A 27,994-nucleotide genomic window follows, 5' to 3' on the forward strand; every position below is an offset into this window, starting at 1 on the left:
TTATTCTGTCGAGATTCGAACCTGTGACCTGTAGTATCATCCTGACTTTCCAAGCGCTTACCACCAACACCACCATTGACACTTATGTTGCGCTGACTTAAGTATGGTTTGGTTATGCATGTACATAAGAAACATACGATGGTTCTAATAATTTTGTTTAAGTATAGAAATATGCTTTTGTAGAACATTTGCTTTCGCAAACATACAGACAAATGTGCAAACGACATTTTGCTTCTACGCTGGTCAAATTTCTATACAAAAATCGGCTGAAATGTGTGAGAAAATAAAAAATGGACAACTAAGGCAAATAATTTTTAAAAAATTTATTGACAATTAAATATAAATAAAAATACATGTAAATTTACTTAAATTTTTTGAAATTTATTTTCGCATTTTTCGGCACTTTCAAATTAATTAATATAAGTAAAATTCACTACTTAACCCGCACACGTCTTATTCGCGCAAAATTTCCAACTTTATGAAAATTGGCGCAATTATTGACACTTCAATTTTATTTAAAGTTTAAAATATGTTCACATATGAATATATAATATATTTGATTTTGGCGCAATTATTGACACTTGTTTTAATATACAAAATTGGGCCAAAACGAAACAATGAAATACATAATTACTTTTGCATGTCAATATGGAAATGCCGACGGCAAAACGCAAAGGCATGTAATGCACATATGTGCATACATACATACAAGTGATTTCTTGGTTGAAAGCAAAAATTGAAGCATGAGAAACTGAAATGCCGACGGCAAAACGAAATTGCTTATATTCGTACATTGCGTATGAATCATGAAAATATCATCATAATGTTTAGGTAAATCTTTTATATATTTAAAATGAGTTATTATAAAATAAGATCAAATTAGCATTAAATAATTTGAAAGATAATAAATCAAAAATAAAAGAGTTCTACATACATATTTCCATCCTATCGAATATCAAAGAAATCATTTTATAAATACATATATTTCTGTCTCTTCATATTCTCGGTTAGAATATGTGAGAGAATTGTAAAAAATGTTAAAATTGCGAGGCTAATTCCGACCTACAATGTTAACAAATGCGGTGAATTCCCTAATTTGAATCTATCAAATGTTCGCAGTCGAACCTGCACCTTCTCTATACTTTTAAGTTCTCTGGTCAGTCTTCATTTACTTTCTTTGCAAATCGATCCCCGATGACGAGGTGACTATTCACATGTGTGCGCATATGTATGTTTGTATGCTTGTTCATTATTGAAGTTATACTGCTTTTTCTTTCTTTTGTCTTTCATTTCCGCGAATTCTCAACTATTTTATGTGCCCTTTTGTTAAAATACCCTGCGTTGGCCCTTGAAAAATTAAGGCTATAATTTACAGGATTATTTCTGTAGTTCTTCTTCTTCTTAATTGGCGTAGACACCGCTTACGCGATTATAGCCGAGTTAACAACAGCGCGCCAGTCGTTTCTCCTTTTCGCTACGTGGCGCCAATTGGATATTCCAAGCGTAGCCAGGTCCTTCTCCACTTGGTCCTTCCAACGGAGTAGAGGTCTTCCTCTTCCTCTGCTTCCCCCGGCGGGTACAGCGTCGAATACTTTCAGAGCTGGAGTGTTTTCGTCCATTCGAACAACATGACCTAGCCAGCATAGCCGCTGTCTTTTAATTCGCTGAACTATGTCAATGTCGTCGTATATCTCGTACAGCTCATCGTTCCATCGGATGCGATATTCGCCGTGGCCAACGCGCAAAGGACCATAAATCTTTCGCAGAACTTTCCTCTCGAAAACTCGCAATGTCGACTCATCAGTTGTTGACAACGTCCAAGCCTCTGCACCATATAGCAGGACGGGAATTATGAGCGACTTATAGAGTTTGGCTTTTGTTCGTCGAGAGAGGACTTTACTTTTCAATTGCCTACTCAGTCCGAAGTAGCACCTGTTGGCAAGAGCAATCCTGCGTTGGATTTCAGGCTGACATTGTTGGTGGTGTTAATACTGGTTCCTAAATAGACGAAATTATCTACAACTTCAAAGTTATGACTGTCAACAGTGACGTGAGTGCCAAGTCGCGAGTGCGACGACTGTTTGTTTGATGACAGGAGATATTTCGTCTTGCCCTCGTTCACTGCCAGACCCATTTGTTTTGCTTCCTTTGTCTAGTCTGGAGAAAGCAGAACTAACGGCGCGGGTGTTAAGGCCGATGATATCAATATCATCAGCATACGCCAGCAGCTGTACACTCTTATAAAGATGGTACCTTCTCTACTAAGTTCTGCAGCTCGAACTATTTTCTCCAGAAGCAGGTTGAAAAAGTCACCCGATAGGGAATCGCCTTGTCTGAAACCTCGTTTGGTATCGAACGGCTCGGAGAGGTCCTTCCCGATTCTGACGGAGCTCTTCGTGTTGCTCAACGTCAGTTTACACAGCCGTATTAGTTTTGCGGGGATACCAAATTCAGACATCGCGGCATAGAGGCAGTTCCTTTTCGTGCTGTCGAAAGCAGCTTTGAAATCGACGAAGAGGTGGTGTGTGTCGATTCTCCTTTCACGGATCTTTTCCAAGATTTGGCGCATGGTGAATATCTGGTCGGTTGTTGATTTTCCAGGTCTAAAGCCACACTGATAAGGTCCAATCAGTTTGTTGACGGTGGGCTTTAATCTTTCACTCAATACGCTCGATAGAACCTTATATGCGATGTTGAGGAGGCTAATCCCATGGTAGTTGGCGCAGATTGTGGGGTCTCCTTTTTTATGGATTGGGCACAGCACACTTAAATTCCAATCGTTGGGCATGCTTTCGTCCGACCATATTTTACAAAGAAGCTGATGCATGCTCCTTATCAGTTCTTCGCCTCCGTGTTTGAATAGCTCGGCCGGCAATCCATCGGCCCCTGCCGCTTTGTTGTTCTTCAAGCGGGTAATTGCTATTCGAACTTCTTCATGGTCGGGCAATGGGACGTCTGCTCCATCGTCATCGATTGGGGAATCGGGTTCGCCTTCTCCTGGCGTTGTGCATTCTCTGCCATTCAGCAGGCTGGAGAAGTGTTCCCTCCATAATTTAAGTATGCTCTGGGCATCGATATTGATGTATACTTCTCAGGATCATTCATTCCTTTCATTTCTTCAAAGAAATTAATGAACTTTAGAAATATGCATATTTGCATTATTTCGTTGTCATTTCCATATTCGTTGCAATAGAATTTCTATGGCATAAGTAAAGTAATGGCCGCCGATTGTCACCCCTTGCCGCTGTAGCAGCTTCGCCTACAAACATGCGTAAATATGTATGTATGTATACGTATGATCGTGAATACATATCGACGCAGATTTTTGCGAGAAGCACCAGAAAGTTGTGCAATTTATGATTTTTAGCTTTTGCCATCGTCGCGAAAAGACGACTTGTTAGCAAAGGCATGCTCGGGGAGATAATAAATTATAATAAATTTATAAAATGTGAATTTAAGTTTTCTAGTTTTCTTTCATACAAAATGATATGCATTTCTTGGAATATCACTAAGAAGTATAACTTCATCCGCGCGTAGGGACTTCTCGCACCTTTTTTTTTTTTGTTTGGAAGTGTATACGAATATATGTACATACGTATAAGTATTCATAATATATATGAATGTATGAACATGCAGATCAATGCGCGCACATGTAATATATTGATAAGTGATAAAATGATGATTTGAATTTCTGAATGGAATGGCACATGCGTATACATACATACATATGTACATTTATATGAGCAGATAATAAGATTAATATGATAGACGATGTACATATTTATATATTGTTGTGATAAATTCAATTTCTATTAGTAAGAAACATAATATAAAAATATTAATTTGTATGTTAGATTATATTATGTAAAAACCAAATAAAATTATTAAATATGCAAGTCCAAATTGACTGCAAATATTACTATGCATGCATTCATGCTTATACTTATACTCGTACCATAATTATTTTTACATGCCAATATGGAAATGCCGACGGCAAAACCCAAATGCATACATATTGCCAAACATTGCGATTCCCTAGTTGAAAGCAAAAATTTAAGCATGAAAATATCACAATGCTGTTGTTGGGAGTATCATCATGAGCTTGCGTACATACTTATGTATACTATATCTACTTATGTACATATGTATCTATGTAAGTCTCTTCATATTCATCAGTATGTGAGAGAGCTATATTTGTACACATTTTTCGATGTTAAAATTAAATATCAAAGAACTTATTTTCCTTCAATATTGTCTGCTTGGGCATACATGCCATGTCATTATATGCCGAAAGTAGATAGGAATATTGATTTCTCTTCATATTCTTTGTTTAAGTATGTGAGAGAACTGTTCAAAATGTTAACATTTCACAGCGTGAAATCTGTGGTTGTGAGTTGAATTCCTTACTTCAATTTTAACAAATGTTAGCTGTCGAACCTGCACCTTCTCTATGTTTAAAGTCCTCTGGTTTAGGCGTAAGTCTTTCCATGCTGAAATGCCAAACAGTACTGGACAAAAATAACATCACACCTTGGCACGAGTCACACGTGATCAGTCAAAAAACGCTATTGATAGAAGTACCTCTACTTGTATCACCCGTTACTGTAGAGCCGATCAGTTAATGGGGCAGTTTAACAGTGCACTGTTTTCCAAACTTCACAGTTGCTATTTAAAAAAGTCGGCCAATTTCGGTAAAAAAAACTTCTTGGGTTCTTCTGAATAAAACACAACGTGTTGATTTGAGTGCGGTAATAATTGCTACGCTCTGATATCTTTGATCTTTATTAGTAAAATCACTTATGTATATTTATATTCTTAGAATTCTATGTGTAACGGCTTATTACTAAAAATGCTTTGGCATTACATTAAGTGATGAAACGCCGGAGCATTGAATTTCCAATTATTCTCATTACCAAAACAAATAATGGAATATTGAATTATGCTTACTTATCAAAACAAATGAAAGAAATTAATACTCTTATTAAATAAAGTATTCTGCTGACCAAGCAGTAATACCGTGGGAGGATACAATTTGTTTACATTTATCATAAAGTGTCTGTGTGGCTGCTGCCGTTAACTCCACCCTCTCTAAAATGAATCGTCCCCGATTCAATATCATTTTTTGATATATTGTAAATTCTTTCTAAAATAGCGTTATATGACAATTCTTGGAATTTTAATTCTTTGCTTTGCTTATTAGTTTTATATGATTTTTCTAATTTTAAAATCTTATAGATTATGTATAGTATTATTAATAGTACAAGTATTACAATCATGTAACAGAAAAGTGCATGATTTTTAAATTCTTTAATTCGTTCACTCAAAATATTTATGTTTTCAAATTTAAATTCTTTATTTTTTGTTTCAATATATTATAGAATTTCAAAGTTATTAATAGGATTATTTTTTAAATATTTCCAAATTTTACAATCAATATTTTCATAAATTATATTATCAATGTTTGTATAGTTTTCAAATGTTACAAGGTAAACTCCATTTATGGCAGAGTCATCTATAGCATGATTTCCAGAGACTAATATTGCTCCTTCTTTAATTATATTTATATCTATATGTTTTTCTTTAATTTTTTTACATTTTCCTTATTTATTGGACAAAATATCTGATAGGCTAATATTTTATTATTAATTTTACAATACGTATTTATCATTTCTTTTTTGCAGTTTTTTATATTTATGTATGTATTCGTTTTTGCATTTCGCAATTTCATTATCATTATTAATTTACCATCTTTTTATGTAATTGCTCTTACTTCATAATATTTGTAATCATATATAACTTTTTAGTTCCAACCATAGACATGCCTATAAAGAAAACTCTATCAAAATTTCAAGTAAATCGGTTAAGTAGAACCTGAGAAATCGTGGGTATCGTTCCGAAAAAGTCAGTTTTGAGAAAAACGCGTTTAAAGTTTTTCGTAAAGTCTTTTGTTCGATTAGTTCCGGCAGAACCAGTTTGGATGCCGGGTCAGAAAAATGCCTATATCTCCGAAAATAGTTTGAATTTTGAAAAATCCTCTTGTACACATATTCTTGAATAGTTAAACTTTGAAAATAAAAAAAAAATTTCGATTTTTTTATATTTCTAGACCAGAATACCCCCTTAATAAATATAACTATTACATCTTTATTTCTGTTCTATTTTAAAATTTGAAATATCTTTAAATCAGTTATTGTCTCAATCGCCCATGTTCCTTTTTAATTATGCTTTTAATCTCGTCTAAATTTAAAATTGTCGGGTCTAAAATTCCCATTTTTCCTATAGCTATTGTATTAATCATATTTTGAAATTCAGTTATTAGGAACTGATTTTTTCATTTCGTTAGAATTTTGATATCTGAGTTTTCATTAATATTATTAATTGTTTCAGTTAATTGGTTAATAATTTCAAAAATTTAGAATTTGTTGTGTATTGTTTATTATTGTTTTCAATTAATTCGTTTAATTTATTATTTATTAACACTAGGTCGTCATGGTCTGGTGTTCCTGCTATCCACTTCCATAGTGTACCTATTTCATTTATTCCTCTCCTATATCTTGTATCCTTAATTTGTAGCTGTTCTAATAAAGTTTCTATGAGTTCCATTTCTGGATCTGTGTCTAAATCGTTAATATATGCTTTGTCTTGTTCATCATTTTGTTTAAAATTTCTATATCTGAATTTTATATTATAATAATTTGTGTCTGAACTTAAGTATGTTCTCTAAAGTATGTTAAATTAGTGATGTGGAAAATATCTCCGTAGTCATTATACAGGGCTACATCTCCGTCTTCTAATAACACGTAATCTTCTATTGTGAAGTCCACAATGTCTGTCATTATATTAGTAATTAATGTTAGAATAATTAAGGGTATAATCCTCTAAAAATATATAATCAAGATTTAATTTTATCTTTATGTACTATTCTATTCCTGTAGTTAATTCTAACTTTATTCCCTAAGTCTTCTTTTACTACCTGTTTCTTATATCTAAGATTCAGCTTATTTCTTTATCCTACTACGTTTTCATAAATTATTTCTCCAGGGTGAAATGGGAAGCTTGTATTATTGCCTGAATACATTTGAGCAATTTTTTTCTTTTACATGTGTTTGAAATTCAGTAAATTCTTCGAAATTATTTTCATTGGAAATATTGAAATTATTTATTTTGAAAATATTAGTACCTCCTTTTTTTGGAGAATATTTTTTTATTTTATTGTCGGCATTATCTTCGACTGGTATCCATGGATTTTCTTGGCCAAGTAGTTTAAATTTTGTATTTTTATATTTTTATTTGGTTTTTCACCATTTCTTTTTTGTTTTATTTTGCCGGTAAGAACTGCGGCTGACGTTTTAGGATCTTTTTGTCTAAAAAAAAAATGTTTAATTAAATTGGCCGGTATTATCATCGGCTGGCGTTGTAGAACTTCTTTGTTCCACAATATACTTTTTATTTAATTTTCCGGTATTATCATCGGCTGGCGTTGAAGAACTTTTTCGTTCCTCAATATTTTTTGCATAATTATTACTTCTACTCTGCAGGTACAAATCTTCAGCTGGCGTTGTAGAGCTTTCCTGCTCCACAGTATTTATTTTTTTATATTTGCCGGTATTTCCGTCGGCTGGCGCTTTAGAAGTCTTTGCTTCCAAAGTAATTTCGTCCATCCTTACTTTTTTGAAGCTCATATTCGCATCCTAAGCTAAATATATCCTCTTCTTTTTCATTATTTATTATTAACTTCTTTTTCTCAAGTTAATCACTGCATTAATGTCCTTCAAAAATTTGAATTCTATTAATAGGTCTGCTTCCAAATTTTCGATTTCGTGAAGTATTTGTTTTTTACCGAAAAATGTAATAATGTGATAATAGCCTATTATCGAAAATCCATTAATTGTTTTTACTCTCTTTGTATGTCCAATTTATTTTTATTTTTGTATATTCCTGATTTAATATAGCAACTAGTTGCTCCCGTATCTATTAATATTTAAAAAAAAAATTTTAAATTTTGACCAGTAACCCTGTCTTTTAGAAAAATATATGGTAGAGTTAATTTTGGGCTAAAAATGACCCCCTTAATATTATTAATGCGCTGCGCCTTAATCGGTGGCTGCACATTCTGTTGTGTACTTCCATGTGGCCTGTTTTCTAAATTGTTTTGTTTAAAGGTTGTTGGCTTTTGCAACACACGGTTGCGTGTATAGATGCTTGAATCGACATCCATTGGTGTAGGTCGTGGTTGGTTATTCTGATAGCCCATTCTTTGGTTGTAATTCCTTTGTGGCTGGACTTGTGGGAACCGTAAATTATTATTGAAATTACCGTTATTGAATCTGTTGTTATTAAAAGTATGTTGCCTGTTATTGTTGTTAGGATTTGAATAGTTTAGTTTTCGCTCGCATATTGTTAGATTCTAATTCTTGAGCTTTTGCCAAAGCATTTGGTAAATCGCTTGGCGATAGTGAAAATAGTATGTTTGCTAATTTTCCGTTTAGCCCCGTTATGAATGTACGTGAGGCATCCAGCATATTTTTGGCATTAAACTGTTTAGTTGCGGCACTATCTGATCCGTAAGTCATTATGGTTTTGTTTATTAGCAAGGTTAATTTCTCATTAACCTTATTATAATATTCAATTATGGAGTAATTGCCTTGACGAAGAATACTCATTTCTTGCTCAATTATATGAGCTGGTCGCTTATCGGCAGTAACCGAAATCTAATCATGCTAAAATAGCATCAAAATTTAAAACTCTTCCGTGGTTGGACAAAATGTCATTAGCATCGTGAGTAATTTATTTCTTAATATAGTCAATGCAGCAAAATACCTACGGCTGCCTCTTATGTATAAACTTATTGCATTGTTAGCCAATTCCCTCCAGCAAACATATTTATTCTGTTTTCCCCCAAATTCTGATAAAGACTTTACTACTTCTAGGGATTCGTCACAGCGAATCTCTGAATTTATTACTTCAGGTTTGTAATCGGTTATTGATGTAGACCTCGTTAAGTCTTCTATTTGCCTGCGCATTTCAGATATTTCTAATCTAAGTGATGCATTCGTTGCTGCAATTAGTCTTGCGACTAAGGTCTCATTTCCGCTACTTAAAGCCATTTTTGATTAATTAATTTTTTCTTTTCTTTCCCTTTAGATATGGGCAATTTTCAAATTTATGATTGCCTTTACAATAATCGCAATAATGCAACCTTTCGTATTTTGGAGCAGTAGTATTACTTCCCATTTAAAACAAATCTTCCTTTTTTGATACTTGTATCATCTCTATAGTCTCAGACATAATTGTCTCCTGATTATAATAATCCTCAAGTGTGGCCTTCTCATTTTTCCTATATATTTAAAAACTTTCTCCATACATTTAATTCTAAGTTTATTTTTATTTAGATCCCTTCTTTTTTGTTAATGCTATTGACTTCTACAAATCCTTCAAGATTTCTAACTATTCTGTCTAATTCGTTATAGTCCAAGTCAGTTGGTAAAGCATACGTCTTTTTTTTATTATAATTTTTATTTTTTGATCCTTTCTAGGAAAGGAGACTCTTTTATTCTGGAGGGTCTGGAGTTCAGAATCGCAGAATTGAGTTCTTGTTATAAACCGGTGGGTCCCCTTTGCGGTGATGAATCGCGGTTTCAAAATATTGGCTTAAATATTATATGTATATCTATATAAATAAAAATGAATTGTTGTTCGTTAGTCTGATTAAAATTCGAGAACGGCTGGGCCGATTGAGCTGACTTTGGTTTTAAAATATTTGTCGTAGTCCAGGGTAGGTCTAAACGGTGAGCAAATAAGGAAAAATTACGAGTAAGATAGAGTAAAACGACAATTCCATTTTCCCATATAAAAGTTGACCACTTACTTGCTGTCAAACATTTGACGGTATTTGTACTCTCAGTTCCACTCGAATTGAAGTAACGCATTAAACAAGACTTTTGAATCGACAACATAATATCAACTTTGCTCATAACATCGTGTATTTAAATTTCAATTTCAAATTTCAAAATATATAAATATAATTAATGTGTTGACATGTTTGATGGTGCCAACCTTACAGTGTTACCAACTCTCAAAAATACTTTTATTATAATAACGGGGCATCTCTGCCTGTGCAGACTCCACATTGCTCATTGCTTACTAGATATAGAATACTACATACTTTGCCATATATCGTAAGCTAGAAGCTGTCTCTTCAGCAGTTTAACAGCGCAGTTTTCATTTATATGAAAATTTCGAACATATCCCATTTCCACATATGCCGACGGCATTTTAATTTTCGGTAATATGAAAATTAGAAGAGCGAGTTAAGACGGTTGTGTTATATTATAAAATAAAGTACATTTTCAAAATAACATTTAATATTTAGTTTAATATTGTTAATTTATAGAAATATTATGGAAATTGGGTTGGGAAGTCTTAAACTTAATAAACTTATACAAGCATAAATCAAAATATCATTTCTCATTTTAAATTTATTATTTTAATTTCAAAAATATAAATATAATTAATGTGTTGACATGTTTGATGGTGCCAACCTTACAGTGTTACCAACTCTCAAAAATACTTTTATTATAATAACGGGGCATCTCTGCCTGTGCAGACTCCACATTGCTGATTGCTTACTAGATATAGAATACTACATACTTTGCCATATATCGTAAGCTAGAAGCTGTCTCTTCAGCAGTTTAACAGCGCAGTTTTCATTTATATGAAAATTTCGAAGAGGCAACATATTCCATTTCCACATATGCCGACGGCATTTTTATTTCGGTAATATGAAAATTAGAAGAGCGACTTAAGACGGTTGTGTTATATTATAAAAATAAAGTACATTTTCAAAATAACATTTAATATTTAGTTTAATATTGTTAATTTATAGAAATATTATGGAAATTGGGTTGGGAAGTCTTAAACTTAATAAACTTATACAAGCATAAATCAAAATATCATTTCTCATTTTAAATTTATTATTTTAATTTCAAAATATAAATATAATTAATGTGTTGACATTTTTGATGGTGCCAGTCTTACAGTGTTACCAACTCTCAAAAATACTTTTATGATAATAACGGGGCATCTCTGCCTGTGCAGACTCCACATTGCTCATTGCTTACTAGATATGGAATACTACATAGTTTGCCATATATCGTAAGCTAGAAGCTGTCTCTTCAGCAGTTTAACAGCGCAGTTTTCATTTATATGAAAATTTCGAACATATCCCATTTCCACATATGCCGACGGCATTTTAATTTTGGTAATATGAAAATTAGAAGAGCGAGTTAAGGCGGTTGTGTTATAAAGTACATTTTCAAAATAACATTTAATATTTAGTTTAATATTGTTAATTTATAGAAATATTATGGAAATTGGGTTGGGAAGTCTTAAACTTAATAAACTTATACAAGCATAAATCAAAATATCATTTCTCATTTTAAATTTATTATTTTAATTTCAAAATATAAATATAATTAATGTGTTGACATTTTTGATGGTGCCAGTCTTACAGTGTTACCAACTCTCAAAAATACTTTTATGATAATAACGGGGCATCTCTGCCTGTGCAGACTCCACATTGCTCATTGCTTACTAGATATGGAATACTACATAGTTTGCCATATATCGTAAGCTAGAAGCTGTCTCTTCAGCAGTTTAACAGCGCAGTTTTCATTTATATGAAAATTTCGAACATATCCCATTTCCACATATGCCGGCGGCATTTTAATTTTGGTAATATGAAAATTAGAAGAGCGAGTTAAGGCGGTTGTGTTATATTATAAAAATAAAGTACATTTTCAAAATAACATCTAATATTTAGTATAATATTGTTAATTTATAGAAATATTATGCAAATTGGGTTGGGAAGTCTTAAATTTAATAAACTTATACAAGCATAAATCAAAATATCATTTCTCATTTTAAATTTAGCGGCCATCCATAAATTACGTCACACGAATTTAAGGACTTTTTAACCCCTCCCCCCGTCCTTGTCACAAGTTGTCACATTTTGAACTAACCCCCAACCTGACGTGACGTCACCCATTTTCCAATTTTATGAATTTATCATAAAATAAAAAAAAACAGGTTATTCTATTTATTCTTATATTCATTGAATACTCTTTAATAAAATCAACATTTAGTTAAATATTAAAGTACAGAGACAACGAATGACTAGTCAAGAAATAATAGATACTTAATTGCTAATTAAAAGAACAAAACTTAGTCATCTTGTGTGTATTTGGATGTCAGGAACATTATTCGTATCAACATCGTCTTCTTCCATCCATAAAGCATCGTCATCATTCATTAAACAGAGAATCTCTCGGGCACGTCTAGCCGCAATTCTTTGAGGACGAATTTTCGCGATAGGTAACAGCTCTTGTTTTTTATGTGATTGTTTGTGTTGATTGGTAGCTTTCTATGAAGAAAAATATAGGCCACATATGCTACACGATCTTTTAAATAAGTATGACTCGACACTAGGGCAATAACTATCATATGGAACTTGTTTCAGATGGGATGACGCTTTGAGATTTAATAATATCTGTAGTAATAATGGAGCAAATTTAGCGTCGTTGTCATCACTCCCTGTGACTCCATAACCTTCTGATGTCTGTTTAATTAACACAGGTTGTGGTAAAAATCCTTCTTTTAATAATTTCCAAAGACTAGAACGTCTTACATCGCAACATGCAATAGTTTCACATTTAACTATTTGTAAAAAATATTGTGACTCACGTACATGTTTAGCATACCAAGTAGCATTATTTTTCAACATCATAGCCTGTTCAATATCCAGTGCAGTAACAGTTGGTGCAACATATTCAGCAATGACTGGAAAATTATCAATGACTAACTTGCTCCAAATCTCAGCCAACACTTTGCCCGCACTTTCGAAGTTTCGTTTTTCTAGATCTAAGTCAGTAGTTCGATTAATTGAATCAAGATGTGACCCAAAAGCATCATGTTTTAATAGCACACCAGTAAGTTCGCGACTGAGAGGTGCCATGCGTCGTTCAACTCTGTTAAAACTTGCACTCCTTCCTGGGGCATTTGTAGCTATATAAATTGCATCTAAATTAAAAATCTTTAAAATGTTGTAAGGCTGGAAACTATAACCCGCTCGTACCGTGGATTTTCATCCGGCCCACCATCGCATGTAAAAATAAAAACCGGTTTTACTAAACCTTCTCTAGTTCGGATCATGTTTTCAAAGATCGGTAATTCAGTAAGCTTGTGAACGTCAGTGGCATGAGTCTCTGCATTGGAAGATGAATGTTTTCCACTACGAATAGCTACATATGTAGGCCCCGAGTATGTTACAGCTTCAGGTGATCCTTCACCATCTTTTTTAATTAGAATTCCCGCATACACCGATGGAATAAGCTTATGTTTTTCAGCGACGACAAAATCATAAGTCTGGCAATTGAACACGGTAATCAAGGTGCATTAATATTGGCGCTTGAGCATTTGCTGCTGTAATGCCTATAAAGGTACACGTGCCTTATCATCCATTGATAAAAAAAATACTTGGTCTGGACCTAAAATTGAAGCCACTGATTCGAGATTTCGTATAGTAGCTGTACAAAATTTTCCATCCTTATGCTTTGAGTGCAGTGTAGAGTCTGGCTTACACAACTTGACTGGAACCAGGAATAAAGGGTTGTTAAACTTATTCCAGTGTGAGAGCGCTCCAAAATTAGCGTTTTTTATAACATTTTCCATTGTGGCCAAATTGAAAAAAATAATTATTTGTGGGCATTTAAATTGAAACACCCAACATTTAATACGAATAAAAACTACTATATAGTTGTTGTTTATTATATGTAGAAACTATTTAAATCTTTTTAAAGAATATTATAACAACTGACTTTTGTCCTCTCAATACCCAATAATAGGATTTAAGCTTGTTAGCTCTCAATCATTAAATGTTTTTAAATCATTTTTCCATTATGAAAATATACTATGATGCTTCAAATTACAAAACCTTTCATCAAATACCTTTAAATTTCACAAATTCATTTAATTTTCATTTTTATAAGTGGTCTTGAACGATGCCAACTAATCCCTCCGTTTACATATTTTTTTGGTAAGATTTCAATCTGGCCATCGCTCGTTTCCAATTGCTAAACGTCAAAACCTACTGAACTCGATTAGCTGTCAAAGTTCAGTAGGTTTTGACGTTTAGCAATTGCTCTCTCACTTCCAGTGAGAGAGGAGTTAAAGATCTCTTTATCTCTGCTGGAACAGTAACGACGTGTCTTTTATCTTCCTCTGTATTAGCTCTCTTGAGAAGAAGTCTCAAATATAATCCTGACCGACTAATAGTGTAACCTTGCTTAGAAAGTTCAGCTTGTAAGTTATCTAGTGTTTTACAACTTCTTATAACTTCAGTGCGTCGTCGATCATCAGCTGCACCACCAAAGAGTGCAATTGATTGTATTACATCAAATAAACCAGATTGATTTTCTTATACTCTAGGCCGACCAACAGTATTTCGAAGTTTTAAAGCAGTTGCTAATTCAGGATTACATTTACTCAATTCTAAAAGTTTTTCTTTTTTAAAATCACGGCTTTTTTTTGGCGTTCCGCTGAACCAATTTTTCTCTTCAATGCAGTCTTTCTGCTTCAATATCTTTTTTTAATGACATTATTTTTTTCGTAGCATCATCTGTTCCTATACCGGCATCGCGTGCAAGTACTAAACTATTAAGCTCAGATTCAAGTACAGTAATTCTATTCTTAGAAGCATATTGACTCGGTGTAGGTTTAGAAACTGTTTGAAGAGATTGACATCCTTTTAATTCAATCATAACATCTTTAGTTTCTTCTGATTGACTCTCTTCGATAACCTCCTAAAATTAAAAGTTAACATATACATACATATGTAATACATAAAAATTAACCAAGAACAAGACCTCGAGCAAACAAACACAGAAAGATATGGTAATCGTTTAATTTATAACTGAATAAGTTATACATGTCATTTGTTATTGATTGAGTTTAGTTATTTTTATAATAAATTTTAAACTTACATTATTTTCCTGTGGCTTTACTACTGCCAATGATTTTGACGAAGAAGGATTTTTTGAAAAAAAACTCAAAGGAGTCGGTTTTTTTTTCGTCAATTTTATTTGCAGTTCTTTGATTTTTGTTTCCGTTTCATCTTCAATATTATCACTACTTTTTAAATTTTTCCATAAGATGTTAACCTCGTCTTGTATAATTGGTTTTTTCTTATCAGCATAAGCTGCACTGTAGGCATCAAATAATCTTCGGTACAGATTCCCTAAATCAATTTTTTTGTTCATTTTGTAAATACTTAACTAATTAAAAATACTACAGAATACTATGACTTAGAAATTAATGAATGTTACTCGGCAGAAGACAATTGGCAAGTAAACAATGGGAACGAATAGAAGTCACTGCGCCAGCGCGAATCATGTGCGACGACACTTGTCAGTCTTGCAAACAACAACAAGCATGCATACGCAGCGGTAAAACCACGCTACACAAACAATACAACGGTATAACCACGGATACGGAGAAATCATACAAGCAGACGAAACAACAACAAGCATGCATACGCAGCGGTAAAACCACGCTACACAAACAATACAACGTTATAACCACGGATACGAAGAAATCCGACAAGCAGACGAAACAACAACAAGCATGCATACGCAGCGGTAAAACAACGCCACCGCCGGCAGAAGTAGCAGCCAGTCGTCTAGCACATAGGAGCGCAGCAGAGCGGGAAACGATATTGCCCTAAATTTTGAAATGTGATGTCACAACGCTTTTGATCCCCCCCTGCCCCTTGTCACACAATGTCACTTCTGAATGATACCCTCCCCCCCCTTCAAGGTGTCACGTAATTTATGGATGGCCCCTTATTATTTTAATTGGTATATAAAAGTTATGCCACAATGATAAAATACATTTTTCAAGAGCTCAAAGCATACGCTACATCATCTCGAACCTACCTACCCTACGCTTTTGCGCAAATGATTATATCATGATAGCCAATGCCCACATACAGATTTGGCAATGGCAATAACAGTTAGTATTCTATAAATTCTATCCTGTCGAGATGCCCTGTAATAAGTGTATCCGAACGTTACATTGTTTTGTCCATAAATTTAGAGACTTTTTGCTGCGCTGCTACTTTAACATCCTTGGTTTTGTCATCTCATGTTAAGAAAAATAAACATTTAATTGGAGAAATAAGAAAGTAATAAGTAAGTAATAAGTGTATCCGAACGTTCCATTGTTTTGTCATCTCATGTAAAAAGCACGTGTATCCGAACGTTATATTGTTTTGTCCATAAATTTAGAGACTTTTTGCTGCGCTCCTACTTTAACATCCTTGGTTTTGTCATCTCATGTTAAAAAAAGAAACATTTAATTGGATAAATATTGAAATACTGCTAAAAGTGATTTTCTTCTCGCTGCGTACAATGCCGAGGAAAAGAAAACGACCTGACATAGGTCGTCAAAGTCGTGTAAATGTGCAATGAGCTACTTTACGCTCCAACCGCACTAATGACCAGCAAGATGCTGATAATGATAACAGTCGTACAAGTATGGGAGAATTACGTTCAAGAGTAAATAACTATCAAGTGGATAGGGGGAGAATGGAACGAGTTTGTGCACATCGATCACAACAGCAGCGAGCACGGGATAACGAATTTAATCGATTCCGCAGACGCAATGCTTCTGTAAACCTCGAACGAGGAGCATTTTCCTACGATCCGGAATTTGATTATAGTGCCGACAAATCTGTGACGATTGGAGAAATGTCAATCATTTGTCAACATTGTAAAGCATTAAAGTACAGTAGTGAACCTGCAGGATTATGTTGTGCTGGTGGCAATGTACAATTGCCTCAATTGGTTCCACCACCTGAACCGTTACACTCATTAGTTAATGGGATGGAAAGTGAGTCTAAACACTTCTTGGCTAACATCCAAAAATATAATAATTGCTTCCAAATGACATGGATGCCATCAGACAGCCATAATATTGTAATAAGAGCCGACAAAACACCTGCTGGAGAGCATGCAAGGAGGTTTAATTCACTGACAATAGATGAAGTGGCTATTGTCGTTGTTGGAGAGAATTTGCAATCAAGAGATATTGTACTACATCGCCGGAACAATGAATTGAAACGTGTATATGAAACGCATAGAGCTTATGATGCTTTACAATACCCATTAATTTTCTGGCAGGAGAAGATGGGTACCATTTTAATATTAAAATGGTTAATCCAACAACAGATAATTATAAATATGTTCAATATATAAATGTATTTTTTTATCATATGTACTTCCAGGTGCTGATACACACAAAACAGTCAGTGCCATGAATTATTATGCATACAGACTCATGATCCGTGAAGGTGAAGTAAATCACATTTTGATGTGTCAACGACTCTTTCATCAGTATGCAGTGGACATGTACGTCAAAATTGGGACTGAAAGATTGACATACATCCGTCTTAACCAACAGCAGCTTCGATCTGAAGAGTACATTCATCTTCGCGATGCAATCAATGCTGACGGCAATGTAAATAATGTAGGAAGAATGACAATTTTACCGGCCACTTACATCGGAAGCCCGCGCCACATGCACGAGTACGCTCAAGATGCGATGTCTTATGTTCGAAAGTATGGCCGTCCAGACCTATTTATTACATTCACCTGTAAGCCACAATGGATTGAAATAAAAAACGAACTGCTACACAACCAAACACCACTTGATAGGAATGACATCACAGCCAGAGTTTACAAGCAAAAATTAAAATCTTTAATGAATTTCATTACAAAGCATCGTGTGTATGGCCAAGTACGTTGTTGGATGTACTCTGTTGAGTGGCAAAAGCGTGGTTTCCAACATGCTCATATATTAGTCTGGTTGGTTGACAAAATAAGGCCAGAAGAAATTGATTCCATTATTTCAGCCAAAATTCCTGATGAAACGGTTGACCCAAAATTGCATACGATAGTAACTAAACACATGATACATGGACCTTGCGGAGTTTTCAACAATAGCTCACCCTGTATGATCGACGGCAAGTGCTCCAAACGGTACCCGAGAAACTTGCTTGCTGAAACCATCTCAGGAATCGATGGTTACCCATTGTATCGTCGGCGATCAGTTGAGGACGGTGGACGATCTGTAGATGTCAAGATAAAAGGACAAGATTTTCATGTAGACAATCGTTGGATTGTGCCGTTCTCGCCCATATTGTCCGAAACTTTTGAAGCTCACATCAACGTGGAATTTTGTAACTCTGTGAAATCCATAAAGTAAATATGTAAATATGTTAACAAAGGTAGCGACATGGCCATGTTCGCAGTAACAAACACAAATGATGAAGTGTCTCACTATCAGATGGGTCGCTATGTAAGCAGCAATTCATGAAAGACATCCCACTGTATTGCATTTAGCAGTTCATTTAGAAAATGGACAACGAGTGTATTTCAACCCAAACAATGCTGTGAATAGAGCGACACGTCCACCTGTGACCACATTGACAATTTGTGCAACTGATCAATTCGCTCGCACTTTGCTGTATGCTGATATGCCGCGCTACTACACATGGAACGCATCTTCAAAGTCTTTTCAGCGTCGTAAACAAGGAACACCACTTGAAGGATATGAAAATGTATTTGCCACAGATGCTATAGGCCGTATATATACAGTACATCCTAATAACGATGAATGTTATTATCTTAGATTGTTATTGGTGAATGTTTCTGGTCCGACATCTTTTCAACAATTGCGAACAGTTGATGGACATCTGTGTGCGACTTACCGTGAGACGTGTCAATTACTACGGTTGCTTGAAAACGATTCGCGTTGGGATGATACGCTCAAGGATTCCGTGATATCTTCATCGCCGCATCAAATTCGCACACTGTTTGCGATTATAATATCGACATGTTTCCCCTCGAATCCGAATGATTTGTGGATGGAATATAGGGATGACATGTCTGAGGATGTGTTGCATCGCGTGCGTTCTGAAACTTTGAATCCTACATTGGAAATTACGGCAGAGATTTACAATGACACATTGATCATAATAGGAGATATGTGTTTGTTGATGGCAAATAAAGTATTGTCGTGTTTGGGCCTGACAGCACCCAATCGTGCTATGCAAGATGCATTAAACCATGATTTGCAAAGAGAACTCCAGTACGATACTCAAGCTATGACCGAAGCAGTTCGCACAACTGTTCCGCAATTGAACGAAGAACAAAGGATTGCGTACGATCGTTTAACACAAGCTGTAAACAGTGGGTCTGGGGGGATTTACTTTCTTGATTCTCCTGGGGGTACTGGGAAAACGTTCCTAATTTCATTGCTATTAGCAAAGATCCGATCGCAAAATGAGGTAGCCCTAGCGTTGGCTTCATCTGGAATAGCAGCAACTTTATTAGAAGGCGGACGAACTGCACTTTAAGCCTTAAAATTACCATTAAACATGCATATCAACGAAACGCCAGTTTGCAACATTGCCAAAAATAGCGCTATGGCGAAGACTCTCCAAGTATGCAAATTGATAATTTGGGACGAATGCACAATGGCCCACAAGAGGTCGCTGGAGGCACTAGATAGGACGTTAAAAGATTTACGTGATAACCAAAGCATTTTTGGTGGAGCTATGATACTGTTGTCAGGTGATTTTCGTCAGACTCTTCCAGTAATTCCTCGATCGACTGTTGCTGACGAAATAAAGGCATGTCTAAAATCATCAAATTTGTGGCGGCACGTAAAGACACTACAATTAACTACTAACATGCGAGTGTTTTTGCAACAAGATCAAACGACTGTGTTTTCGAAGCAGTTGACAGCTAGACCGGATTAATGACTTTTCCCACAGATTTCTGTCACTTCACAGAATCGAAAAAGGAGCTTATTCAGCGTGTTTTTCCGGACATTAAACAACAATATAATAACCACGATTGGCTAAGTGAACGAGCAATGTTGGCAGCAAAAAACAAAGATGTCTATGATCTCAAGTCTACCATTCAGAATTTCCTTCCAGGAGAGTTGTTTACGTACAAATCAGTTGACACGGCCACAAACAAGGATGACGTAGTCAACTATCCTACAGAATTTTTAAATTCATTGGACTTGCCTGGACTACCACCATATAATTTGAAATTAAAAGTAGGGTCAGTTGTCATCATGCTGCCTGTAAATGGCAAGGCCAATCGTTGCAAGTTTGCGGAATAAACTTAGAGTTTCCCTGTTTCGCACATGGACAATTATACATTGCGTGTTCGCGTGTCGGAAAACCAACATCCTTATTTATTTACGCACCGCAAAAAAAAAATAAAAATATTGTCTACCAAAAAGCACTATATTAATTAACTGTATATGATCATAACTGTGTTGTATTTAATTTAAGCAAAGATTTGTTTATCATGTCCACAGTCCAGAAACGAGCACATTCAAGAAAATTTTAAATTTTTGTATATGAAGTGTATAAATATAAATAAATGACTTAATATGTATATAATATGTGCATTTGGATCCTTAATGTCAACGTGTATTAGTAACTCTTTATTTCCATCAACTTGGCTCCATCTACTTGGGAACCACTTGGCTCGCCAGGACATGATAATATGGTGGAAGTACTAGGCGACTCGGACAAATCTGATTCGATCAGAACATTATCAATGTTGAGCTGCTGGCTGTCTTCAATAACATCAATATCTACCAGAACATTCTTGATGTTGGGCTTTTGGCTGTCTTCAATAACTTGAATGTCCTGTATGTCTTCGGCCGATAAATTTAATTCACAGAATGTCTCCTCAGATGATGAAGATGGCATTGTAGAAACGTGTTTTGGTTTAGATAGCAGCTTTTGATTTAATATATTTTTTTGTACTTTTGCCCTGTTCACGCTTATTATTCGTTCTACATTCTTACCACACTTAGTACAAAATCTGAAGGTAACAGCGATTATGTTGTAGCATTCGTCGCATCTTAATAATAATTTAATACAAGCTGGACAGTTATTATTTTTTTTCTGCCGTTCCATCCACTTTTTACAAAACGGACAATGCATTTTAAGTAGTTGAGGGATATATAGCTTCACTATAACTATATTATAGTTGTTTCAATTCTTTATTTTCTCGCTGACAGATGTAGTTCTTCTTCTTTTTCTAACCATGGTCATCGTCAAAAAAAACGACAGATGTAGTTTGATAGTTATAGTGTAAATATTTGTCAGTATTCACTAAAAAAAAATTGTCTACGGTAAAATGTCACTTGAAATGTTAACGTCTCTTTGCTGTGCATCTATACTATAATTCTTTAATATTCCTAAAAATCTAAAAGCAGCAAATTTCAATAAAATTAAAAAAGTATTGTGTCGTGTGTTTGTGACTTACTAAATATGCCTCCAATTATTATATATATATTATTTTTTTACTTTATTTTTGGTTTAATTTTTTGGTTACTTATTGTCTTTTGGTTGATTTACGCGACACGTTTTGGAGTTTTTTTTTTTGTTTTTGTTTTGGCTTTTCTTCCTATGTTTAGGATACTTGTTTTAAAAAAAAATTTAATGCGTTATTCGCATATGTACTACCTCTCGCACGAGGTTTATGTACGTTTACCGTTTAGTGTTTACTAATCGCGACCGTTATGGTACTAGGGATACATTTCTCTCCCTTTATACGACTAATACGTGTCTTAACGTAGGGCGCCATTAACTTCCCTTGCGTGGGAAGTATTAAAAAAATATGCTTTCCGTTCCGCTATGCGCGGTAGAAATAAAACACAACGTTTTAGTTTGAGTGCGGTAATACTTGCTACGCTCTGATCTCAAGCTGATCACTCACTGCGCTCGCCGATTACACACTGATCTTTGTTAGTAAAATCACTTATATTTATATTCTTAGAATTCTATGTGTATCGGCTTATTACTAAAAATGCTTTGGCATTACATTAAGTGATGAAACGCCAGAGCATTGAATTTCCAATTCTCATTTTCAGAAAGAACAAATAATGGAATATTGAATTATGCTTACTTATCAAAACAAATGATGTATTAATTCCTTATTAAATAAAGTATTCTGCTGACCAAGCAGTAATACCGTGGGAGGATACAATTTGTTTACATTTATCATAAAGTGTCTGTGTGGCTGCTGCAGTTAACTTACATGACTTTATAATATGCATATTTCCAAAGATGTTAAGGAATTCGTCATGAAATAGTTCAATTTGTACGTGCATGCTTGTGTGCTTTGATATAAAATATATAGAAAATATACATACATATGTATGTATATAAATTTTATGCAGAGTCGTTTGCGCATTGTAAATATGCGAATCTGTAAGCGTACATTCTTTAACATCGGAAATAGCATAACTTTTCTCATTTAACACTGAAAATGCTCAATTCTGCTATTTTCGTGTCCCCTGATGTTAAATGTGGTGAAACACGCTAATAATTTTTCTGTGGTGGGGTGAAACACGCTCATCCAAAACAGTAAATGTCACAAAAGTGAAATATCCCTAATCGTGAACCTTCTCTATTATTTTATGTCGTCTGCTACATATAGACTACGTATAGACTACTACAGAGAACGTATATTTATAGACAAGGTCCAACAACGGACAAGCGTGTGAACTGTCAAAAGCTAACAAAATGCGATGAGCGTGTTTTACCACAGCTAGCTCAGAAGGAGAAATTTTAACAGTGGCGCGTGAAGTTGAGCATTTAATGAACACTCGTATTATGCTCAGAAATATACATTGCTATTACAGACGCATGTTGGCCTTTTGCTTATATTTTATACGTTTACATGCCATCATATTAAATGATATGATTATCATTTTGCGTATTTTTATGAATACATGTAAAACTGATAATACTCTAATTAAATTATGCTATTTCCAAAACAATAATTGTAGTTAATGTATGAAAAACAGCTATTTTTTAAATATTCCTTTTGTTTGATATAATTTCAGATGTGAATATGTTTGTATATATGCTATATACATATGTATATGTATGACATACTATCATAATGTCTTAAAAAACTTAATATATATTATTACAATAATATTGTATGTAAATTATATTTCTTCACTTAAATTTTCATACGCATCTAGATCAGAGAACGGCAAGGGTACACCCTAACAATAAGTGTACCCGAATCATTTGTGCGTTTACGACACTTATAGCCCTGAAAGGCGACAGCGCTAATATGCATTAGCGGGCTTAATTTACATTTATTTGCGCATTTGACCCATGTGAATGCAAGTTTGTAATGCACAAGAATTTCGTGCATTTGGCTGAATTTAGTAGGCAACATTGGTTAAAAATGACAGATTTTTGCTATTGTTTGACAGATGTCGCTTGAAATCTGCCGCGTTGTTTGTGTTTACAGCTTCAGAGGTAAACAGTTTTTATATTGCTAATTAAATTATGTGCAAGTATATTAACAAAAACAAATTTTAATATTTTTAGATGGCAGAAAAACTACAACGTTTGCTCTCCATTTTTCCAATATTCTTCACTTTTTCACACACTTTCATCTCACTTTTTGTTTTAATAAATAAACAAATTTCACGATCAGCTGTCCAAATGCACAAGTCTGCCGTCTGTCACCATAAAACTTCAATGCGCATTAGCGTTGCTTAAGGCGCATTAATTTTGCTCGTCTGTCAGGGCTATTAGAGTGTGATCACCACACTAAAATCAAGATTGTTGCCTTGTACTGATAATTTCGATCATGCTCATACGCACAAGCTCAAATCAATTTCGTGCTCTTTTTCCGCATGCATACATGAGTTGAGGTCGACGAAAATGCTAAAGCAAAAGGAATGAGCGAAATTGAGAGCACAACACTTGAGACAAACAATATGTGAGAGACATGTGTGTTGTTGTTATTCTTACATTAGCTTTATACATGCATACATATTTGTTTTTGAATATGCACATATGCATACATATATGTGAAATGAAAATAAAAAGCCGTGTTTTGCTGCTTCATTGCTTGTTATATAAGTTAACACCGGTAAACACGTATCCGGTCAACACTCCACTCCCACCGATATTGCTGACGGTGCGTCGGCAGGTTTGAGTGTGGAAATAGCGTAACAACAACTCTCCCACGGATACTGATGACGAAGCGTCGACTAGGTAGCGCGTGACAACAACAAAATCGTTACAGCGGAAAAGCAAGAGGTAAATTGCCGAATTGCATTTTGCAAGTCACACGGCAAAACATGTTCAGCAACTGACAGATAAAACAAAGAGTCAGGTATTTAGGCGTAGTTGTAGCAATATTTTATTAAGCAAATCAGTTGTAATAACTCGACCGATACAAACGGCTGCTCTTGTGTAAACAGGAGAAATAAAAAAGATTAAAACTCAACAAGTGTTTTAATGATTGGCGCCCAACGTGGGCCCATAGTGCAGTTCTTGTGTTATCCTTATAGAGGACAAATCCTGTGCGTGGCCGTGGTTCGAATCCACCCGACAGTCGCGGAAAAACATTTAACTTAATTAACACTACATAAATAGTGAGAGCTACGAACAATTTTCTATTTTGAAAAATTTTAACCGCAACCATTTCATTAAACTCTTATTGCATTAAACATATTATTTTGTGAAATTTAAACACTACCTAACCGTGGGAGAAAGTGTGGAGCGAATGCTCTAAGAAATAAAGCATCCTAATCATCGTAATCCTGTCTTCCTGCTGCTGGATCACAACCCCACGAATCATCGTGCTACTGCCTTATCATACCTTATTTAGTGACATAGCTTATCGAGATATGGAAAATTTCATGTGAGTAGAGTGATTTAGCAGCTAACTTTGTTAAAAAAATAAAAAAAATAAAATAAAAAAAAATTGTATATTTTTTTTACTATCCTTTTTGGTAATTCTTAAATAATAAATTAAATTTGTAAAGGTGGGTAACGGTTAGAAAGGGAAATCCCTATATCCACTTAGCACTTGACTGACTTAGAAAAAATTAAATATGGACGCACAAACTCTAGAAGCTCTTCTTAATACTGCCATTCGTGCTGCGACCGAGCATTCCCGGCGAGAATTTCAGTCTCTGGTTGACAAACTAACAAACAGGTTAGCAAGAATCGAAACACCAGTTCGTGTTACCCAATACGAACCGGTGACTATTCAACCCGGAATACCATGTGACGAATCCTTGGACCGTGTGAAAACCTTGCCGGAGTTCAAAGGCGAAGCGACCCGTTATGTGTCTTGGAGACAAGCAGCTCATACTGCTTATAGGGTGTTCGAAGCGTATCCGGGGAGCTCAAGGCACTACCAAGCGGTAGGCATAATACGAAATAAAGTAGTAGGAGCCGCAGATAGCGTTTTATCCTCTTTTAATACAGTTTTAAATTTTCACGCTATCATTTCTCGACTAGACTTTGCCTATGCGGACAAAAGACCAATTTATTTAATTGAACAAGAATTGTCGACCCTTAGGCAAGGAAAATCATCAGTGATGGAGTTCTATGATGCAGTGGAGAGAAATTTGACTCTGATAGTCAATAAAACAATCATGACCCACGGTGAGAACACCACCCTGATAGGATCACTTAACAAGAAATATCGGGATGATGCCCTTCGCGTGTTCATCTCGGGACTCAACCGCTCTTTGTGCGATGTTCTCTTCTCCTCTAGACCCGCTGATCTTCCGTCAGCACTTGCCCTAGCGCAGGAACTGGAAACGAATCAAGCCAGATCAACATTTGCATTCTCCTTTAACAGGCAGGCACCGCATAACTTAGACCCTTATTATTATTCACCCCAATACCGTAGAGTACCTCAAGACCAACGAGGATAAACTCTAACTCTGAAAACTCCAGTACCAATGGACATAGACCCATCATATTCCCGACTCAGACAGAACAGACCCCAGCAACTCAGTGGTAATACCGATAGGTACCGTAATCAAGGAGCCTACGCTAAGATAAACCGTCCAGATAACGGAAATATGGCCGGCACATTCAATCGCCAACAGCCCGTGTCAACAGGCTTGAATAAAGAAAAAGCTGAGAAAAGGCAGCATGGTAGTGATCAGCTGCCAATACAGAAAGTTCAGCGTATCAACAATTTCACCCAGGACCAATATGAATATTGGAGTGATACCGGCTATGATGGCTATTATCATGACGCAAAACTTAAGAGTGCTGAGTATGACCCGGACGAACCAAAGGACGACGTTAATTTTTTTGGACTAAGTCCCTCTTGCCCTATGTCGAAAGGACGCTTGGGGAAGAGGAATAAGATTTTTAATCCACACCGGTGCTGCAAAGAGCTATGTAAAACACCTTAACGCTCTAAAGGGAATAAAACCTGTGAATAACCCTTTCACTGTTAAATCCATCCACGGTACCGATATAATAAACAAAAAATTTACACTAAATATATTAAATAAGAATATTGAATTATTTGTCCTACCCAGTTTAGAAACTTTTGACGGCATTATAGGATTCGACTTACTAAAAGAGGTAAATGGTCGTATTGACCTGAAGAGTGGTACGTTGAGTTATGACGGTGGAAAGGAAAAATTCTTCTACCACTACTGTTCGGACGTTAACAAGTTAGCAGAAAGTAAATCGAAAACAAGCGAGGACAGTATTGATATCTCTACACTGCTAAAGCGTCATGCTAAAGTTTTAGCAGATGCAGATGAAGCACTGCCCTACAATACCAACATTGTAGGTACAATAAGGACCGTGGACGATTTACCTGTCTACTCAAAAAGTTACCCGTACCCCATTGCTTCTGCGGAATTTGTCAATAGGGAGATATCAGATCTGTTGCGTGACGGAATCATTAGACCATCCCGTTCCCCTTATAACAATCCAATTTGGGTTGTAGATAAGAAAGGTTTAGACGAAAAGGGCAACAAGCGATCACGACTCGTAATTGACTTTAGAAAGCTAAACACTAAGACAATAAACGATAAATATCAAATTCCGGACACCGCTGTAATCTTGGCAAACATGGGAAATGCTGGATTTTTCTCGACAATAGATCTCAAATCAGGACTTCACCAAATCAAACTTGCGGAAAAGGATAGGGAGAAACCGGCTTTCTCAGTTAATAATGGAAAGTACGAGTTTTGTCGGCTCCCCTTTGGCCTGAAAAATGCCCCTAGCATTTTCCAGAGGGCGATTGACGATGTCCTTAGAGAAGAAATTGGGAAAACGTGCCATGTTTACATAGACGACGTTATAATTTTCTCCCAAACTGCCGAACAACACAGTAAGGACATTGAGCAAATCCTGACAAAACTTTTCGATGCCAATATGCGCGTTTCCCTTGAAAAATCCAAGTTCTCCAAGTCCAAGTCCAAGTGTTGAATTTCTAGGCTTTACCGTATCAAAGGAGGGAATCAAAACATGCCCCGACAAAGTCAAAGACATTTTAGAATTTTCTATCCCGAAATCGATAAGAGCTTTGCGTTCATTCCTAGGATTAGCAGGATATTATCGACGGTTTATAAAGGATTATGCCTCGATTGCGAGACCTCTAACGTAGTACCTACGGGGGGAAAACGGAAATATAGGCGCTAATCAGTCGAAGAAAATTCAAATTACTCTTGATGAAGAAGCACTTAATGCATTTAATAAGATTAAGAAAATCCTTGCATCAGAAGACGTATTGCTTCTTTATCCTGAGTAAAAGCAAACATTTGATCTGACTACAGATGCCTCTTCTTATGCTATAGGCGTCGTTCTGTCACAGAATGGAAGAGCTATCACGACGATTTCTAGGCCGCTCTCTTCAACCGAAGAGAACTACGCTACCAATGAGAGAGAACTGCTGGCAATAGTATGGGCTCTACAAAAGCTGCGTAACTATTTGTATGGCGTAAAGAATTTGAATATTTACACCGACCACCAACCCCTCACATTCGCTTTATCCGATAAAAATCCGAACGCGAAAATGAAAACATGGCGCGCCTTTATTGAAGAGTT

At 35.3% G+C, this 27,994-nt stretch overlaps 1 protein-coding gene across 18 annotated transcripts in view; it reads left to right on the plus strand.

The window, feature by feature from the left end:
* LOC120780291 (FERM domain-containing protein 8) overlaps positions 1-27,994 on the plus strand; it is a 285,052-nt gene that overhangs the window by 124,054 nt on the left and 133,004 nt on the right. The gene's annotated exons all lie outside the window — the stretch shown is intronic.

The sequence above is a fragment of the Bactrocera tryoni genome, unplaced genomic scaffold (genome assembly GCF_016617805.1).
Source record: "Bactrocera tryoni isolate S06 unplaced genomic scaffold, CSIRO_BtryS06_freeze2 scaffold_25, whole genome shotgun sequence".
Lineage (NCBI taxonomy): Eukaryota > Metazoa > Arthropoda > Insecta > Diptera > Tephritidae > Bactrocera > Bactrocera tryoni.